Consider the following 21,764-nt stretch of genomic DNA (forward strand, 5'->3'; position numbering starts at 1 on the left):
TCACACTGGACACATTTTTGCATCCGTCCAAGCTGTTTTCAATGTAAAGCAGCATCTCGCACCGGAACCCCTGTAAATATGGGTCATTAGACGTACTTAAAATGGGAATAGGTTGCATCAGCTGTTTTGACCTTTCTCTTTTTTCCTCTTGTGAAAATTCACTTTGCTGGGACCAAGATATTTTCAAACCAGGGAAGGTGTTCTTTTCCCCCATGGAGAAAGGATACCGCAGAGACCACATCCTGCCCAATGTGGAGAGCACATCACATGGACCTACCAACCAGGAAGTACCACACATGGAATGGAGTCCCTAGGAAGGGAGGAACTCTACATGTGCAGCAACTGGTGGCAGAGCAGCGCTCGGCCCAGGGGAAGACACAGGTTTACCATCAGGGAAACTACTGTGGAAAACACCTCATATGGGATTACTGACAGGGAACCACTAAATATGAAGCACCTATTCATATGGACGAAAAAGCGCACATTAGCCCCTCAGGGAGGGGAAAGGCGCTGAGTGCAAGCGGTACACCCATCCAGCTGCCCACATATTTACCTGTTCGTACCTGCTAAAACATGGGACGAAACTGGCTCAACCCAGAGATTGTAAAATCTCGCAAAGATATTGATTGTCATCCAGCCTGCTGCTCTACAGATGTCTGTTAGAGAGGCGCCGTTCACCAGGGCGGAAATGCTCCCATTGAAGCCCCCAAATCACCCCCAGCGCTAGCCACCGTGGCCATGAGCATGTAAGCAGAAGGACCAATGCAGGGAGCGGCTGGAGTGGCTTTCCAGAGGTATGCAAATTCCTCTTTTCTCAAATATCAGAGGTGATTGGGGCTCCCAAGTTCGACCCCTAGTGTGACTACATCAGCACAATGTCAAGTGAGTGACAGAAAGGGAAATACACGTACAACTTCTTTGTCAAAAATAAAATGCTAAATCATTGGATTTCAATTTTTTTCCCCACATATAGTTAAGAGTTTAGTGTTACGTTCTGTCATGAACATGCATTCATTTGTGGTAAATGTGTCATTTTAACACATTCACATAGTGGAGGTTTTTTTGTATGTCCTTTGATTTAAGGCTTACCCTTTATATGTCATGATACTATGACCTTTCATTGAAGATATATGTTAGGAAATTACTTCACACACTGGAGGTGTAGATCAGCCATTCTGCAAAATTACTAAAAGTACTTTTAAGTTTATATCTCTATTGTTTTTTATTTTTTATAGTTTTTTTTTCGTTTATTTTGCGGTGTTAGTCATATGTGGTCAAGCATAACATGTCCATCCTATTATATGGGCACCATATAGTGGCTCATTTATCTACTGAATGTCCACCCAGTTATTGTTCACCCTGATGTTGCCCATTTAACTGGATGGACGTCCAGGGACTGGGCAATAGTAAAACAATTTTTGGGTAGAAATACACCCCTAAGGGGCACCGATCAGGGAGTCTGCAATGTTCGCTCCCTAAAAAAATCCCAGAATGCACAGTAAAACCAGGTAGCATCATTGCTCAATATGTTCCCTTAATGGAAACATTGTCAGTTCTTCTGAAGTCCTTCAAGTTGTTAGAAGACAAGCACACAAACCATGAAGTCAAAGCCTTATTTTCTCTTAAAATTAGATGTTGTTTGTAATGTCTTTCATCCATAATGACCATGAAAGGCAGTTGTTAGAAGAAGATTAAAAATACACTCCTTTCTATTTTTATTTCTTTATTTATGTCATTTATCTTTCATAATAACACTGTATGTTCGAATATCTACAATGAAAATGCAAAACAGTGTCATTTTAACAGCGATGTTGTTGATTAATACCAGCTGTGTTTTAATGCATAAACTAGTTATCATGTCACAGGTAATTGAGTCATAAGTGTCCCAATGTGTCCCAATGTTCAGTGGATGAACACCCTTACCAGTGCCCGAAATCATTTTCAAGATATAGTGATTCACGACATAGGGAGGGATAGCAAAGATGGGAGACCAGATAAACCAGCTGAACATAAGCTTAGCCAGATTGGGTGACTAGTTAACCCAGCTAAACACCATTTTAGCTAAAATGGGAAGGTTAGAGTTTGCAAAAATACAATATTTTCAGAAGTTATACGGATTGGCCCAAACTACCCACGTTGAAGACACATCAAAGCAGTGGCGTGCACAGACCTCAGCAGGGGCAGGGGTGGAGGAATAAAAAAACAAAATCAATTTATGACAGTATTCTACGAAAGATTAAAAGAGACACGAAATGAGGTAGTAATCGAGTTGTATTTTTTTGGATGAACTTACATTATAGTACTGTACATAGAGTGAACATTTTATCTGACCATTTCTGAGGCAACACCTATTTTTTTTTTACAATTTTTGCACCCTTGAAGAGAAAGATATACCTGCAGGCCGAGCTCCAAAAAAAGGACAGGAGCTTCAGACTGCCAACAAAGACATTCAGAGTCCTTAACCCAACCCTTAACCTAACCGTGTGAGGAAGTGCTGCCCCCTTTTGAGTTGGCCCAACCCCCTTCTGGAGATTTATCATCCTCTTTTAAAGTTTCCAATCCATTTTCATGATCTCGGTCTGCAGCAATACCTATTTACCCTTGAAGGGCACTGAGGGAAGGGGACGCCACTCAAAGGGTTGATCCAAATGGGAATCTTGAATGGGAAAATGAATACTTTTTCAAAGAGCCCTTCCACAAGACTGTTAGCAGATGGGATAGTCAAACAGTAATGCCATGTTTCTTTCAGAGTAGCTCCTTCATTGGCTCTGCCCTTCGGAGTGAGTAGAGCATAGGGATGATCACTTTCAATTGGAATTCGCCCCGATCTGCTGTAGCGCTGACAGTTAAAGGTACCTCCACCTATGCCTAATTTTCTTTTACGCTTCTGCAATTTACAAGGAAATCTCACACTGACGCATTATTGTATTTATTGTGAGATTATTAAAAGATTTACATTTTGTTTTAGTTAATTATTTTATTTGTATTATTCAAATGTCTCCCTCTTTTTCTGCATGACTAGAAGAGCTTTAGATTTGTGAACGAAAGAGGCCCCTGCTTCACCCCTTCTATGCATGCCATTTCATCAAAGGAATATCATTTTCTCTAATACCTGTAAAGTAAAGCTTTGAAGCTTGTGTTACAGCCTGCTAAGTTTTATCAATGATCTCACCCCACATGCTCTCTCTCTAACACACATACAAAGACATATGAATTCCCTGGTTTTAGCATTTCAGAGTGCAAAGAGGCCTACTAGCCCATCTATTTATACTTCTGCATGTTGAACACTGTTCACCCATACAACACAGTTATCAGCTCTTCTGTAATGTTGGTTTTGTTCAAATTTGCCCTGCTGGCACAAATTAATGTAATATTTCAACATAAATGTTGTCACAACATCAAGCTAATAAGCTGAGCTCCCTTTACTTATGGTGCTGAGTAATTCAGAATGAATACAAAATACAAAATGTAGTTACAGTAAAACTACTGTGCACTATTGTTCAGATTGTAAATTAATTCCAAAATATTATAATAAATATTTCTTAAGTCAACACTTCCATAGAAACAAAGATTAAATATTATAATAATACATGGCATCTGTATTTACACAGTTAGTTGTAGAAGACTGAAAGTAATACCAACAATACATCACTATTATTGTTTGCTTTACTGAGGCAAATTATGAAGAGACTGTACAGTTTCTGCCTCAATTATCTGAATACACAATCAAATACTTTATTTCATGCTTTTTTAAGAGCACATTCTAACTGAGTGTTTCTGTCAATAAAAACAAAATAAAAAAATATGAAACTGAGGTTTTCAATTATGCTGTTTCTGCTGCTGTGTTCAACAGATGGAAGACTAAAATTTTACATTGATGAAATGTTACACTTGAAATGTTTATTTTTGGAGTTTGGTATTTACTTCTTTTCTCAGCAAGCGTAAGTAGCATTGTTTAACCTAACACCGATCCAACAGATTAAAAGAAACACAATCAATATACTCTCTTATATTTCATCTTACACCCCTCTTTCCTCATCCCTATCCTCTCAGTGATAATATTATGCTTTTTGTGGACAATCTACCAATGAGATCTACCAGTCAGACCTATACAATATAGTATATATAGCATCCTATAATATACTATCATTATCAATATCATCACTGGTGGCAGTTAATACCACTTGAAATCACTTAATTGTTTGATTTGGTAGCTTTTGTTTAGTTAAGGAATATTTCAGCTACAAATAAAAAATATTTGTATCTAATAATGTACTCATCCTCTGGCCATCTCAGATGTGTATGACTTTCTTTCTTTTGCAGAACATAAATTATGATTTTTAGAAGAATATCTCAGCTCTGTAGGTCATCACAATGCAAGTGAATGGGTGCCAAAATGTTGAAGCAACAAAAAGCACATAAAGACAGCACAAACATAATCCATATGACTCCAGTGGTTGAATCCATGTCTTCAGAAGTTATATGATAGGTGTAGGTGAGAATCAGATCAATATTTAAGTCAATGTTTGCAAGAAATTATTATCCCTTCCCAGTAGGGGGCGTATGCATGAAGAGTGAGAATCACCAAAAACACAAGAAGAATGTGAAAGTTAAAGTTGAGATTGACTGAGCAGGAAGGAGAATTTATAGTAAAAGATGACTTAAATATTGATCTGTTTCTCACCCACACCTGTCATATCGCTTCTGAAGATATTGATTTAACCACTGTCTTATGGATTACTTTTATGCTGCCTTTATGTGATTTTTGGAGCTTATACATTTTGGAACACATTAACTTGCATAGTATGGACCAAAAGAGCTGAGATAGTCTTCATGCGCATTCTGCTCTTCGGTTGAACTATCCTTTTAACAATGAGTTGTTGAACATAAGTGCAAGAAGAAAGGCTATTTTAATAAAAACTAAAAATATCAAAAGAAAATCTTGCCCATACACTCAGGAAGATGACCTTTTAGTTTTTTGTATCATATCAGAAATAAAATCTAATAAAATGTTTCTTGAAGGCTAAAATTTCTGCCAGCAATTGAGAAAGACCTTTAGTAAGTACACTCACAATGCCCTTTCACACATTAAAGGTAAGCTATATGTTTTTTTCGTTTCTTTTCTTTCAACTTCAAATGGGATATAATAGCAAGAATGACTAGATTTTTACATTTTCTAGACAAAATGTGAGTGGTGCGTAAGTTACACACTGAACTTTTAGACTTTATGTTAGGGCTTCAAATCTCAAACCCGAGTATTAACAATAGTAATAGTAACGTTTGCCTTAGCAAACGACACTAATTGTATTTTTAACCAAATTTGCATTAACCCAGCCTAATTTATTATGCAAACAGATAAATAGACTGATAATAAAAAACAAAAGAACAAATAAAACAATTGGAATTCAGAATGCAAATTTTACAATGATGTCATCAATTTTGAGGGTGGAACATTCTATAAGTTTGTCTTAAAGGAATATTCCGGGTTCAATACAAGTTAGGCTCAATCAACAGCATTTGTGGCATAATATTGATAACCACAAATACATTTTTGAGGTTTCCAGTGAGGCACTGACATTGGAAGTGAATGGGGCCAATCCACAAACGTTAAAATACAAACTCAAAAGTATAGCCACAAGACGTAAACAATTTGCGTGTTAACATGATTTTAGTGTGATAAAATCGGTTACCAATCTTTTCTTTGTAAAGTTATATCCAAATTTACAACTTTGTTGCTATGACAGTGTAATGTCAACAAACTCTAAAATGACTGTAAAAAATATAATTTAAACTATTTTTCAGCTCAAATAATACACATGTTTTAACAGAGGAATGAAAGGGTGAATTTAAGATTTAAACCCTCCAGAAATTGGCCCCATTCACTTACATTGTAAATGTCTTGTAACCTTGATTTTTGCTTTTTAAAGAAAAAAACATTTTGTGGTAATCAACACTATGCCACACGTATAATATGTATTGAACACAGAATATTCCTTTAATGGAAGATTTTCAGTAATAAAATAAACACAATTATCTACAAACCACTTGAATAGATTTTGTAATGGCAGAAGTTATGTAAAACTCATAAAATATTATGTAATAACCAGGGCTGCATTTCCCAAAAGCATTGAAAGCCTAAGTAGATCACAGAAACCATTGGCGCCAATGGTCTCTAAGATCAACTTAAGCTTGCGATCCTTTTGGGAAATGCAGCCCAGAATGTTTAAAAAAAAAAATGGTACAAAAACAGTGAAAACACAAAAACTGGAAGGTGTCTAAGATATGGAAATTAGGAAAAGTGGGTCAACATGGAAAAGTCTGTTTTAAAAATCAAACAGATCTGATGTGATAGTATGCAAATAATTCACAGTGACTATGTCCAAAACTGCAGGAGGCTGCTGTGCTGCCTTACTGCCCAATCAATTCTGTGTGGAGGTACTTGGTTTCAGACAGGCTTCCAAGGCACCATAATGTCATGTCTAATTTAAACATTGATTAAACATAACCAAGCAAATATTTAATGACTATACATTGCTTATTTCTTAGTAGAAATAGAACCATAAATTGGAGGGGAAAAAAGACATATCATTCAAATAATTTAATTCTTTCGACCAATCCATCAGACACCACAGGGAAGGATACATCTATGCAGCCTTCAGAAAGTGACCAGATGAAGGTATCTAAGTTGGCAAGATGTTTCGCAAACACTGAATTCAGTGCCTCAATTCCTTCCTACCTGTGTATGCTCCCTGCAAAGGCATTTTACAAGTTTCGAACACATCCCACATAGAACAAATATTTTTATATAAGAAAATGTAATGCTTTAATATTCTGATTCATACGCTCCTTTTTTGTCCTGTCACACGGTCCCCAGAGTCAAAGACAACACTTCAGTCGAGCTCTGTTTCTTCGGGGGCTTTACTTACCTCAGGGACGTAATGACAGGAGCTCAGCGTAAAAAAGTATTTGCCACTCTACCTAACAGGATTAGCCCTCACTGAAAGTTCTATCTCAGCTCACACACAAATCACATTCTTAATAAATGTGTTACCTCACACTGAGAGGCCCTGGGTGATGTATAAGGTGATATGGCAGTAGGGGGTTCTTACTGTCACAGTTAGAAATAGCAGCTATGCTTGAATTAATTTCACTCTCATTAAGCTCCTGTAGCATTATGGGCAGCGGGACTTCTGTAGCTGGAATCCAACATAATCAGTAATTCATTAGCTAACAAAGATTTAGCTAAGTGTGAAGTCAAATGCTTACAAACTCAAACTTTTTTGGATTCAGGGAGTCAGTTGTTGTGGGAGTATCCACGGTCCCTCAGTATAGAGTAGCTGTGAGCTAAACTTTGTTTTTATAGTTTTGTCATTTGCCTGTTCCTTTAGAGAACATCTGACTCCCAAAGCAAGGCACAAACAGACTGTCTGCCTCAATACAACAATTTCATCACTGTGTCATCACATTTTGGTAACAAAAAGAGAGAGAGAGAGAGAGAGAGAGAGAGAGAGAGAGAGAGAGAGAGAGAGAGAGAGAGGAGTTCAATGTGTGTTTGTGGTCCCTGTGAGTATTTTTGCCTGGTCTTATTAGCGCTTGCAGTAGTAAGTGTAGATGATTCTTTGATATAAGTTATTCATCATGTTTTGTTTTATCCATTAACCAAAATCAACATAAAACTCATTTTAATGTGCATTTAGGAGTTTCAATGAAAGTTTGCTAACTTGTTAGGTTAATGGTGCTGTTCTATGCTATTAGCTTAGCTGTACTCTGTTGACAATATGTCATCGGCAGGTTGCGCATGTTCGGTAAATTGCCCCGGAAGGGTCTCTTTAGGATTTCCTGTGAACTTTCATCGCCATAGCGACCAACACCAGTGATTTGTGATCTGGGTCAATACTAATGAAAACAGTTTCTTCGATGCATATGAATGTCAGCGCGTTCCACAATGCACAAATAAACAGTAATCATTTAAAGTGCCCAAATTCTCACACCAATATATGTTCGAATTTGGTATGATAAATGTTTACTGCATGGGTTAAAGTGTCATGTACATTACCATTATTTGTAAGGGAAACAGTATGTGTGACCTAGGAATTACAATTTAAAAGTCTTATTTCTACATTACTATGTAAGGAAATTTATAATGGAATCAGTTGCGTATGACAACCGTTATAATTTAGATAAATGGCAAATAACTAGATTATTTGTCTGAATAAATTCTCCACCATTAAAATCGTAATACAACTTCTCGTTGTGTCAGCTCACAATTTCTACTGTAGGAATTAGCTTTAATAAGAGAACTATATGATTAACTCTCTTATTGGAGTAATATTATTCTCATGGCTTATTGACAATAATATCACACATATAGGTATAGCTTTGAAGTGAAATCTTTTAGAAATAGGGATGAGATTATTTATCAAAATATACCACAGTCAAGATATCTTTAAATGGAAATATGAATAACTCATCAAAACTTGTTATAATTAATTATGAACATTTGGATTGGTTAATAGAATCAACTTGAGGTAGCTGAATTAATATTACAATCAATTTATCTGTTCATCCAGCGAACACTCAGTATTGATTGTCTATCAATTCTCAGAAAGGATATTTTTCGTGGCCACACAAAAATAACTCTTTCTTAGCATGTAGCTGTGATCGAATCGTTCAATTTATGTTGATTTACAAGCAGACCAGTATCCACTGTATGTACTACAATCTACAATCCAGAGTTGTTTAAAGTAAAGTAAAGTGTCTTGCAGTAATCAAGTCTGGATGAAATAAAAGCATGTACTACAATCTCCAAATCATTAAAAGTATTTTTTTTTATTTATCATTAGTTCTAAGATGAAAAAAGATGCTTTTGACCACAAAGTTTACTTGTCTGTAAATTTTTAGTGCTTAATCAAAAATTACCCCTAGATTTCTAGCTTGTGGGTGTAACTTTGAGGATAAAGGTCCCAAATTGCTGGTTACCATTGTAATGGAATCGGTAGGGCCAAAAACTAGGACTTCTGTCTTAGATTTGTTTAACTGATGAAAATTGGCTGCTAACTTTTAATGTCCTCAAGACAATCTAACAAAGACTGTAAAGCAGAGATATCATTTGATTTTATCGGAAGATAAAGCTGAGTGTCACCTTCCCAACCAAGGAAACTCATGATGATATATAATCTTAAACTTAATTATAATTAAATCACAAAACATATCATTTAAAAATGAGTAACACAACATGGAACATCAGTTTAACATCACTATAAAGACGCGGCTAAACGGTAAAAAGACGTCGTGAAGTGCGTTTATATAATAAAATAGTTTATGTGCACAATGCGCATCATAGAAAACATATTGCTAACGTTTTTAACTTTCATGAAAAACATTAACAAGCATTAGGCTTTTTAACCTTCCTATAGGCACTTTGCTGAACAGAGTATTAGTTCAAACTTAAAATACATTTAAAGTAACGTTCATGACTAATCTGCTAAGAATTCTGCAACGTTTGTTAATGACTAATGAAAGTGTAAAGTGTTATCAATATATTTCAATAAAATTGATCACAGTCACTACTCGTTAACTGAAAAAGAAATTACTTAAAAAATGTTTCACAAATGTCATTTGTCAGGTTTATCTTATATTTGTCAGGTAACCTAGCCTATATCTTTTGTGTCTGAATTCTTAAATAATATTTAATTCCTGCTTGTGCATATATTGTATCACGAAAAGTCTTTAAAAACTGAACTCTGCAAATATTTTTTTTTAATTTGCCCCTAAAACAAATCACATAGTGGCACTAGCACTCCAAAATAAAAATGTTAATGTAGAGCCCCATCCATGTAGCCTATTATATATATATATATATATTTTAAAGTAATGTTCTATCATTGTTCTGTGGCCCCCATGGCGCCAACTGGACGCCCCCAGTTTCAGAACAGATGGTTTAAAGTAGGCCTACTGTTTGTTTACAAAAACGACATCGTCAAAGAAAGGCAGAGAACCAATGAGCTAGATGCTTCCCTACATGTGCACATGTCTCCACCTGCTGGAATAGCTGAGGAATTGAAGTTTTAGAATTATTATTTTTTTAAATGCTTAATAGGTATCATACTACCACTGTTGTTACAGTACAAACATTCCAAAATAATATATTATGACCTTCAAAGAGAAAAATAATATATTTTCAGTCATTTTGTTTTGACAGTGGTGCTACGGTTTTAATAGTAACAATAACTGCAATCTCTGCTCTTATAGCACACGTTTTTTAATGGTAAAATCTTCGATTCACGAAAAAAGGTTAACAGTAAATGTCCTAGTCTCCTTTGTGTTCATAAAACATAATCATGTCTCTCAAAGTAAACGTATCATTGTAATTCGCACTGCTGAATGTATAATTCTAACCAAGTTCAACCAGCAATGTATTAACAACAGCAGTCGTTTCAAACGTATTTTTTTAAATCGGTTACAATGTAGACTACGACATCAAAACTGCGACACCGACGGGTTTCGTTCGAAACCCAAATTAGTTAATAGAAGCTGCCTAAGCTGCCATAATACAATGGAGAGTTCCTTGTTCTTGTGGCAGCAAAGTCCCTCTAGTTTAATACAGTAGCTGATTACTGAATGCGTTGTTGACTAAATGAAAGGTCTCAAACTTGTGCTATTCAGGCAGTACATGCTTGTTGAAAACTGCTGTGAAGGAAGGGCAAAAGTTTCTATGTTTGCACTGCGTGTGATGCATCGCCCTGCAACTTTGTACTGCCTGCAGAATATACACATACATAAAAGACACGTTAATATATACACATTTATATGAGGGAAAAGTGGTGTAAGTTCTGTGAGTTAGGCCTACATGTGTATGTGCCAGTTAGTTGCCCAGCAAGTTAATGTATCTTCCTTAGAATTCCGGCATCTTGCTGCCTTCAGCATGAAGACTCCTTGGTTGAACTTCATGCACTGGTTTACAGTCTACAACTACATATACAGCAGTCTACTGTGGATTTTAAAGTTCTTATGTTAACAGTTTTCATTAAATATATGCTTGACATTTGGTACTGCTCATTTGATTTATTTTTATCTCCCTTTTCTCCCAATTTCGAATGCCTAATTACCACTACTTAGTAGGCCCTCATGGTGGCACGGTTACTCACCTCAATCCGGGTAGTGGAGGACAAGTCCCGGTTGCCGCTTAGACCATCAATCTGCACATTTTATCACGTGACTCTTCGTACATGACACTGTGGAGACTCTGCATGTGGAGGCTCATGTTACTCTCCGTGAACCACACACAATTTACCACGTGCCCCATTGAGAGCGAGAAACACTAATCGTGACCACGAGGAGGTTATCCCATGTGACTCTACCCTCCCTAGCAACTGGGCCAATTTGTTTGCATAGGAGACCAGGCTGGAGTTAACCCTAAACTAGGGTGACCATATTTTGATTACCAAAAACCAGGACACTCGGCCCGGCAATGAGATACTCAAATGATACTCGAATTTTACTCAAAGATGCCTTGTTAATTTCAATACATTTAAAGTAGGCTATGCCTCTGTATGGATAGAAAATTGTTATTACAAAATACTATCTATCAAAGACAAAAAAGACGGCCAGGACAGGACATGAAAATAGGACATGTCCTGGTAAAACAGGACGTTTGGTCACCCTACCTAAACCAGCCCTTAACCTTTGTTTTTATTAACATTATATCACGTTATTCATTATAATAATACTTTATTGTCTGATGTCTCAAGTAAATAAACACCCATCTAACACATGTATTGTCATAATTGTGTAGGACAGTTAGTTCAATGGTGAAAAAAATGGTCAAAGACCTTATTCAAGGTTGATCTGTCAAAAATGGCAACACACCATCAAGCACAGTTAGAAGATATATGACATATTTGTTATAAAAACAGAGGCATCAGATAACATAAGACCATACAGTAACAAAACACAAATACACCATCATTCACTTAATAAGAAAATAAATAAAACATATTTTTGTTGTTGTTGTTGTTGTAGTCATTTGTTCTGCCATCTTCTTGCAGAAAGACCCTGAGAGAAGGGCTGAAATACCAGACAAAAATCTTCATCCCTCCTGCCTCTCTCAGGTCAAGAACATTTTCAAAGTCAAACAAGGCAAATCTTCAGAGTCCAGGAGGGGTCCAAGTGGTGAAATGGATAGAGGAAAGATCAAAGAGGAAAATAAACCTGTAAACTGTGAAGATCATGGCAAAGCTAAAAAGGAAGTAGGACATTGCAAGACAGCACAAATAAAAAGGGACAACAAGAAAGGGCTGGTGGACCAAGGTGGTTTGGACCGAGCGGAAGGAGATTCTGCAGTTTCAGAGTCCTGGAGGAATAAGAAGCTCCCTGCTGGGATGAAGTAAAAGAAGAGAGTGTCTGAAGATGAGAGAAAAGGCACCAAATGTAATGAGAGTACAGCAAAAGCCAGGGTGTGCACTGAGAGCCCAATCATTGAGAAGGTAAGTAGGAGTGATCAGGCTCAAAGACGGAGTGAATTCCATAGCATCAAAGAGCAGAAGTCTACAGTTCCAGGTGGCACAAAGCCCTTCAAAGAGCACCTCTGGGCTTGATAATAAAGCTACAGTGGATAATGAGACAAAGGACAATGTCCTCTATAACAAGCAAAGTATTTCTAATTCAAAATCAGATGCAGATAAAACTTAAAACTTCCAAAGCAAGAGCCAAGCTACCTCAAGATCCACAGGAAGTGACAGTTTCTGAAAATCCCACAGCACTTAATTTTCAGAAGACACCAAATCAGAGTCAGGAGAAGGACCAGAAGGGGACAGTGAGCTCCCCATTAGGTGAGTGGAGGGATGAAGATGATGATGCTCAGCTGGTATCAGTAGCTTGGCTCCCAGAAGAGTGTTCCAGTTCCAGTTGCACCTGTACAGAAAATGCTCATGCTTACCCTTGTTTCCAGCCTGCTTCTAAAGTCAAGGGTTAGTCTGAGAATCCCAGGGCTCTCCACAGAGGTCTCACAACCCAGCTAAAGCAGAAGGTTAACCTTTCAATAATTGCTTTCTAGTTTGTTATGATAAATAGGTTATGATTGTTACGATAAAGCTGAGAAAGAATTACAAATTGGACTCTACTGGTTATGATCAACACTCACTTTTTTTCTCTATGCGTTCCATCTTTCCTAGGTGACACTTTTAGTGGTAAATGTGTCTGCTCTTCCAGATAAAGGAGAGCATTTGAAGAGTCAGCTGAAGGAGCTGGAAGAGGCTCTGAAGTCCACAGACCACAGCTTCTCTGACTGGTTAGACTCTCTTGATTTTTAGTATAAGGTCTGTATAACGCATTGAGCTTTTACACAACGTTTCTGCTGCATCACAGAAGGGCTCTTTAACCTCCTGAGACACAAGCATGACTGCTGTGTGCATTTTCCAATCCCTTTTTGATTCTTTCTTTTTTTTTTTATCAAATGTTTTCAGGAGTGTTATCTGTAGCATCTCAAAAACACAAATAACCAGTACATCAGAAATTCTAATTCAAAGTAATGGTCAGCATCATCCAATCACTGCCAACCATGTTAAAATAAAAAGTTGCATTTTTAATTCTGAAACTATGTACTGATTAACATGTCTGCCAAACATGTTGAGTGGTCCAAACATCATCTGCAGCCTGAATCTGAGCTTCTGACCATGTGTTAAGCTGCGTTCACACTGCCAGCAACATCGCGCGAGACAGCGACAGCGACACAATCCCATTAATTTTCAATGAGAGCATAGCGACTTCCAGCGGCACAAGCTGTCACGACCGTTTGGCGACCAGATGTGGGCGTGTCCAACGACACAACAAAGTTGAGACAAGTTTAAATTTATTCAAATGAAGAGACGATTAACGGGAGCGACAGCCAATAGGAGAGAAGACGGTAGAGCTCACGTGATCCATCTCTCTCTCTCAGCTCCTACAGTAATGGAAAGATCAGGGGACCCACCTTCTGCAGCAGCTCATCAAACTGGATCCTGTCAAGCCTGAAGTACTGCTGGAACCAGACTTAATTCAGCCACAGCTCCTGCACCAGCACCTGTGGTACTCACCGTGCTGACTCCGAGATTGAATGGTTTTGTGGACCCCAGACATGTTTGCGTTTTCGCCACAGATTAACAGCCGCTATGGCAAAGAGTTTTTGCCTTGTTTCTCGTTCATCTTTGATATAAAGCATTTTATGTACTGATTCCATTTATATTTAGTCTTTTCCCTCCCGGCATCCATGAATGTAATTTATAAACGTTACTAGGCAACCAGTAGTGGGAACGCCCACTAGCGACCTAATTGCCAGCCACTGGCGACCTGCAGCGACAAAGTCGATGGCAGTGTGAACGCAGCTTTAGGAGTGAATGAACTTGGCTGCATAGGAAAGCCATAGGATGTTCCCCTGCTCCCCAATTAGGAAATGGCTTAACTTCCAGTTTGCTATCTGTCCACACTAGTCTCAGAACAGTTTGAAATGCACCTTATTTTCATCCCAACTCTGTATACTGCCTCTGAAAGCAACATTACCTAGCTTTTGTATGCTCCATTACTTTTCAAAGTGATAATACACAGTGAATATAGGATATTTTAAGGAAAATTAGCCTATAGTCCATGTATGTGGCCATTGTGTTTAACAGCATGCCGCTTGTGATAAGCTGATGACATTTTTAAAATGGCATATTGGATGAAACTAGAGACTCTATTCTTTTGACTCAAACAGGTTTAAATATAAAAACTTAATGAAGTTTTTAACCAAATGTACTGTAGTTTTGTTGCTGTTTCTCCCAAAGACAGACTCATTTGAGATTAGCACCACCATTGTTTTGTCACATGACTCGAAAAGTGCATCGAAAGTTTAACCCTTAAATGACAGCATAGAGTCTCCTGAACTGAGATCAGTCAGTTCAAATTCAATTAAATTATGCATAGCCTGTAGCGAATCCAAAATGTCCACGCATGTGGATGCGGGGTTTCAGGTCGATACAGAAAATATCCATAAATTATAAAATGGTTATAAGGAGTGGATCATTGAGAACTATTACAAACATGATCATTGTAAAATCTATTTACTTGGGACAGGGAGTGTCATTACTCACAAATGATAATTGACCTACACCAAACTGAAACCAAACCCCAAAGTGTAGACTAAATACTGCTTAAATCATCTGGATTCAGTCAAATTTACTGTATAAAAAGGTTTTTCTGTTGAGTTCGGTAGACTCCGTGCCAAAAGTCTACCTGCTTATGTGTACCAAATTACGCACACAGTGTGAATGTTATAACCTGTTACTGGTGCAGAATAAAAACTTGCATTTCACAAGCTGTGTTAAACTGGTCAAACAATTACTTGTAGAAGAGGCTCGATGAATTCAGTGGCCAGACATCGAGAAAGAGTGCTAAAATAGAAATAATATCCTCTTTATTATTTAATTATAGAGTCTCAGGATAAAGGCAGTGAGGCAGAACAGAAACCTGCACCAATACATTCCAATCCTTTCAGCCGATCTGGAGGCAGCATCCTCTTGCCCACAGCTCCAACCTTCATGCCACAGGAAGCTTCTAGCAGCTCACTGGGCTTGAGCCAGGGCTTCACACAAATGTTTGGAGGTATTGTGTTTAATTTCATTCTTCTACTAGCTGGTTTCTTCTGTGCTCAATGTATGAGAAGATGTTCTTGATCAGGTTTGGCTGGTTGTCTCTGCAGTGAATCCTTAGAACCATGCCTTCTATGGTGGCAGGATGACTGAGAACAGACTTCTGGCCATCCACAATGCCACCACTGAGGCCATCGACCATCTGCATGACTTGCTGGAGTCCTGCCCTGCAGAGGCACAGGATCCCAAAGGAATCAAGGCAAAGCTGTCCAGGCCTCAGTAAGCAAAGTGTTATTCTGTTCATCCCATTCAAAAGTCTTAAACACTGTATTCATGTGGGACGAAATAACTAACATTGTTAACAGCATAGATGTTTACATACAATCAATTTGGACACACAACTTTTACAAAATTACATAGTGTAAATGATTCAGAAACTGCTATGTAGTCGTGGCATTATGTAACATTATGTTGAGAGAAAATGCAGAATTGAGGACATCAGAATACTTGTAATGTGCTTGTTTTGGTTTGGTTTTGAATTGCAATAAAATCTTTGCTTTGCGTTGATTTGCTTTGCAGTTAAATTAGTGTCAATGCTGTGCAGGTGAAGTGACTGTGGCATGATTACATCACTAGGTGGAACTGTTGCCTCATTAGAGGAGAGCTCTAACCTGGCTGCTGTGGAGAGAGACACAGAAGCCCTGTGGGAGAATTCTGGGTAATAATAAGAGCTCTGTTATGAAGAAATAGTTGTCAGAATGTTCTTTGAAATAAACAACTGCATGTTATCATGTCATAATGCAGAAAAACTCTTTAACACTTTCCACATTAAAGACAATTGTTTCACCATGACATTTAAAGACTTAAACTTTGTTTTAATGTATTTTTTCCCCTTAAGCTGATGACATGGGCCTGGGAAAGACCCTTACTATGAAAACTGGAGGAATGTATCTCTAAAAGTGGTATCCATCACTGAATAATGGCTCACAATGGGATCTTACTGTAGAGATGTTTCTCTCTTCTCTTCTCTACTTCTACTTTTTTTTTTTTTAGCTTGCCTGTGTCTGTTTGTTGGTTTCCTGATTATGGCTCTACTGTCTCTTGTGTTCTCTATAAGTAAAGTTGTATGTATTGGAGAGTGATAATCATTTACTGTCCTCAGATTCAACCTTAGTGGCAGGGAACGTTGATCATCAGTCCTGCTTTTCTGGTTCATCAATGGAAGAAAGAGATTGACAAGCGTGTGAAGAGGTGTGTGCTTGTACCGTGGCCCCAACCGACAGAGGAGTGCGAACATGTAGGAACTTTATGGATTGATGCGTTGAGCATTCTGAGATGCTATTCTGCTCACTACAAATGTACAGTGATATCTGAGTTAGCTATAGCATTTCTGTCAGCTCGAACCAATCTAGTCATTCTCCGATGATGTCTCTCATCAACAAGGTTTTTCCATCCACAGAACTACTGCTCACTGGATGTTTTATTTGTTTTTGGCACCATTCTGAGTAAATTCTAGAGACTGTTGTGCATGAACATCAGCTGTTACAGAAATACCATAACCAGCCCGCATGGCACCAACAATCACGCCACAGTCCAATTCACGGAGATCAAATTTTTCCTCCATTCTGAATGTTAATTCACATTATCTGAAACTCTTGACCTGTATCTGCTTGATTTTTGCACTGCACTGCTTGTCAGGGCTTGTTTGATACAGTACAAGAGAGTAATAGTCAGCTCAATCGTGCTTGTGTATAAGTTGCACAGGAATTTGGGATGTCTATCTCAGCAGGACTCGCTGTCCTCCTCTCAGCAGCCTCAGGCCTCCAAGCACCATCCACATCCTCTCACTCCTGCTGTGGCTCAGACAGTACTGCTGTCATCTGTCTCTGCTCAAGAAGGAGACTGTCCCTCTCTCACACAATTTAAGGCATATTCACACCAAATCCGAGACGTATTTGTGAGACAAACTGCCAACGAATGGTCTTTCCACACAGAGACAGAATCAAATAAATTGGAAAACAATTTTCACCTGTGTACATTATGCAGGACTGATCTACAAACATATTTATTCTGGTTTATTGCACGGACCCCTTAACATTCAGCAATCAATGTATAAGATAAATGTAGGCCTATTTAACTCTGTTAAGGCATTTATTTACCTGTATTAGTGTTTCATTATGCTCTTTAAATGTTTTTGATGTATTGTGAGGAATATGGAATTTGTTTTTTAACTTCAGCATTAAATATGCAGCATTAAAAAACAGGCTGCTTGACAAGTAGTTTTTGCAGGTTTCCAACACACTTAATATCGCCCCATGGCTTCTTTGCATACAAAATTTCACCATGCAAAGTTACATGTGACTGATCCTTAAGTGTGTATATGGTGTGTTTGACAGACTCTGGATCAGCTGTGTGCTCTGTCTTTGTCTGAACCTTCAGACGCTAACCTGAAAGACACCGTTTCCCTTAATGGCAGCTGCTTCAGCTCAGGAATCTTCCAGGAGAGTCATGAAAGCACCAAAGTGACCACATCCTCTACTGTACTCTGCAATTTCAAATGCATCTGCAGTAGTCATATATGTCACAAATGATCTGGATATAGCTGACAATTTATGGCTCTTTGTGATGTTTTTGTTTGTTTGGCTTTAATTCAGAGTTCAGCCATTCTAACAGAATGATGAGAAATTAGAAAGATCAGAAAAGGTATATTGACAACAATTTCATATTAGACAAATCATTTAAACCGCCTACCTATTTCATTTGTAGATCCTCATGAATAATTGCCATTTGTGAGTCATTAGAATTAGCATGTAGCCTAAGTTTAATTATTTAAATTACTCGCATCACTTGAAATGAGTGAGGATCAGACTGTCATTCTTACAAGTCAGCTTCAACCATGTATTATGTAGCAGTTCCTTTATAAAGCTAATGGGCACTGGCAGTTTTATTTACTTGCCAAAGTCAATTTTTACTCTCATTTGGTGTTTAGCAAGTGTTAATTTTGGACCCTTGTTGTCAGTGTGATTGTGTCTCAGTGGACCAGTATGTTGCACATTGTTAGGTTCACTTGGAGAAAATTGGACCGAAGTTTGCTGTAATTGATGGCACAGTCAATCCTAAATGAAGAATGGACCTAGTGGAGGAGTTTAACTAACCCTAATGGACCACAAGTACAGTATATGCCTTGTTCTTTAAAATAGAGGTCACAGAGACCATATTTGTATTATTATTATTAGTTGTGTAACTAATTGACTGCTTAGGTGTTCAACTGCTTTGCTTACCAAAACTAAGAAATATGTTAATTTCATTGTTTTTATATTGCAGATGATGCTGGTGTCTCTGTGTGCTGGAGGTGTGGGCATTAATCTCATTGGAGGAAATCAAATTTTCCTTATCGACATGCACTGGTGAGCAAATTTGTAGGTCTTTTGCATGATTGTGTTGAATAGTGTTGATATACTAATGTTATATAAAATATACTCCAACCACTTGTTTGTATGTTTGAATGTTAAGAGGCAACTTAACCAACGACATACGAATTTACGAATTAAACAGTAACACAAACAAAAAAGTTGTTTGTTTGTTCAAAAGACTAATATAAAATTTTGGTTTATATTGCAAATTGGAATCCTTTAGAGACTTGATGGACATGAATCTGAACTGGGCCTTTTTTCACAGGAACCTAGCACTTTGAACCAGGCCTGTGATCAGATCTATAGGGTAGGACAGGACCGGGATGCTACAATACACCGGTTAGGAGTTGATGTTGCTTTGTTTTTTATTTCCCCTTAATTAATTGTTTTATTTGCCCATTTACAGCACTTTGGTATACACTTGTTGTTTTTAAACCAAATTAGCAAAGCAAATAAAAGCTGAAAACACAACAGAAATAAGCCAGAACACAATGACATTAGCTATATTAAACTGCAACACAAAAACGTTCCTAAGGTGTGTGGAAGTCTGACTTAATCAGAGACTACTTACCCTGAGATGGACCACATTGTCTTAAAATGACTAGGAGAAATTGGAATGCCTAATAAGGAAGTCCCGCCTTACAGGTAAAAGAGCCAATCACCCATTAGATACAGACATTGCCTGTCAGTTATATAGAGATTACGCATGCACATTAGCTGAACTGGACTAAAAATAGTGTTTTTAGCATGATCTGAGCTGTTAAGACCTGGACACTTAAATGCGTCTCCAGTGGCCACTTGTGTTCGGATTTGGAGGGTCTCTGTTTTTTGACGACATAAGTCAATCACTATGTCAGTGTTTTACTGCATGATATTAAAGCGCAACAAAGTCAGAAAAGACAAAGAAAGCGAGAGAAAAAAAACGATGCACTGTTTATCCTAGATGCGATTGAAATTTCTATCCAAGCACACACGCAACTTGTCAAGCAGAATTATCCATTATTTCATAGCAGGATGACTTTGAGGTGGTCCACGCGGGTCACACGCCCCTCAAACTTGCATCCCTCATTCTTCCCCTGTCCTGGCGTGCGCCCTTCTAGGTGTGCTCGCACAGTGTTACCATTTGATGCATTGTACCAGAGTTAGCCGTAGGCTATTTTACATCTGCAGTCCCCTGGCAGGGTACAATAAAAACAAACTCACCCACCCCCCATCCCCCACATACATACAAAAAACACATTTTATCAACACCACATCAGCTTCGGTGAGTACAGATTTGAGTGGTCTTCAGAAATGTTTTCAATTCTGACTTAAAACTCTTGATGGAATTGCAGGTCATTCGTCATACGTCATTACGTCAATGGCGTTGCTCCTGGTATTTCAAGTCAAGCTCCTCAAGCAAATTGATGAGCACAGCTTCAAACCCGAGACATTCAAAGAGCTCCGCACCACTACAGATTTAGCATTGAATGCCACGAAAGTAACTGCGCAGGCCACCGGCAAGTCCATGGGCAACCTGGCAGTTCTGGATCGACATATATGGCTGACCCTCACAGAAATGAGTGATAAGGAAAAAGCCACTCTGTTGGATGCCTCCAGCCGGCCTCTTTGGCAGCTCTGTGAATAAGTTTGCAGCAGCAGTCACAGGCTCTGAGACACTTTATGCCCAAATGGAATATATCACAGCCGGTTTGCCCTTGCTCTGTTTTGAGCCAGTGCCTGACTAAAAGCCCCATACCTGCTGCCTCACCGGCACCTGCATATCTCAGCACCTGCAGCAAAAGCGCTCCTGATGGGCACAACACTTTAAAGAGGAAAGCAGAGCCCTTGGTTCCCTCCAGGTCTGCTCCAAAAAAAAGGCTTGATTGAACATGGTTATACGATTCAAATTGCACACCGGCCACCACATTTCAACGCTGTTCTGTCTTCCACGGTGTTGTCCGAAGACTTTCATATCCAAACTGTACGACATCACAGGATGTTTTTGAGATTCGCGTTCGAGGAAACAGTGAATCCATTCAAAGTCCTGTCCTTCGGACTGTCTCTAGCTCCTCGTACATTCACAAAGTGCATCGATGCAGTTCTCGCCCCTCTGAGACTGAGTGGCATGCACATCTTGAACTTCCTCGACGATTGGCTGTTACTGGTGCAATCAGAGTTTCTGTTATGCCAACAAAGAGACTTACTGCTTCATCTCCTTTTTGGGAGTCCACCTTGACTCCACGTATGCGCACCTCACGAGCAAGCATGTTCAGGCCATTCTACAGTGTCTGTCTCAGTTCAAACTGGGGAGAACACTTCCATTGAGCCTGTTTCAGAAAGCATTGGGATTTATGGTGGCAGCATTCTGGAAATGATAAGAGATGCAGTACAGCTTGCTATGGGAAATACAGCTGAGAAGGGTTTTCCTCTCTAAGGTGCAAGGTGCAATCTGGCATCCCCAGCCCCAGCTGTGGAACCTGCATGTGTGGCCCCTGAACAGAGTGTACTAAATGTTCCAGAACTGACACGTTCAGTCACAAACACCAATTTACAGGCTAGAGCACCATCCATGAGATGCCTCTATGCGCTACAATGGAAGTTGTTCACTGATTGGTGTCTCTCACATGGCAAAGACCCAGTAAACTTCCCCATACATGAAATTCTCATATTTCACGTGACAGTAAGCTGATCAATTTCAATAATTCGTCTCAATGCTTTCTCCATTTTACACACATGCGTGTACATCTGGGATGCAAAACATACACAA

At 38.5% G+C, this 21,764-nt stretch overlaps 1 pseudogene; it reads left to right on the plus strand.

Annotated features, from left to right (window-relative positions):
• Positions 1–212: 212 nt before the first annotated feature.
• Positions 213–20,422, plus strand: LOC127655094 (transcription termination factor 2-like; annotated as a pseudogene).
• The last annotated feature ends 1,342 nt before the right edge of the window (positions 20,423–21,764 follow it).

Source organism: Xyrauchen texanus, chromosome 14, assembly GCF_025860055.1.
Source record: "Xyrauchen texanus isolate HMW12.3.18 chromosome 14, RBS_HiC_50CHRs, whole genome shotgun sequence".
NCBI lineage: Eukaryota > Metazoa > Chordata > Actinopteri > Cypriniformes > Catostomidae > Xyrauchen > Xyrauchen texanus.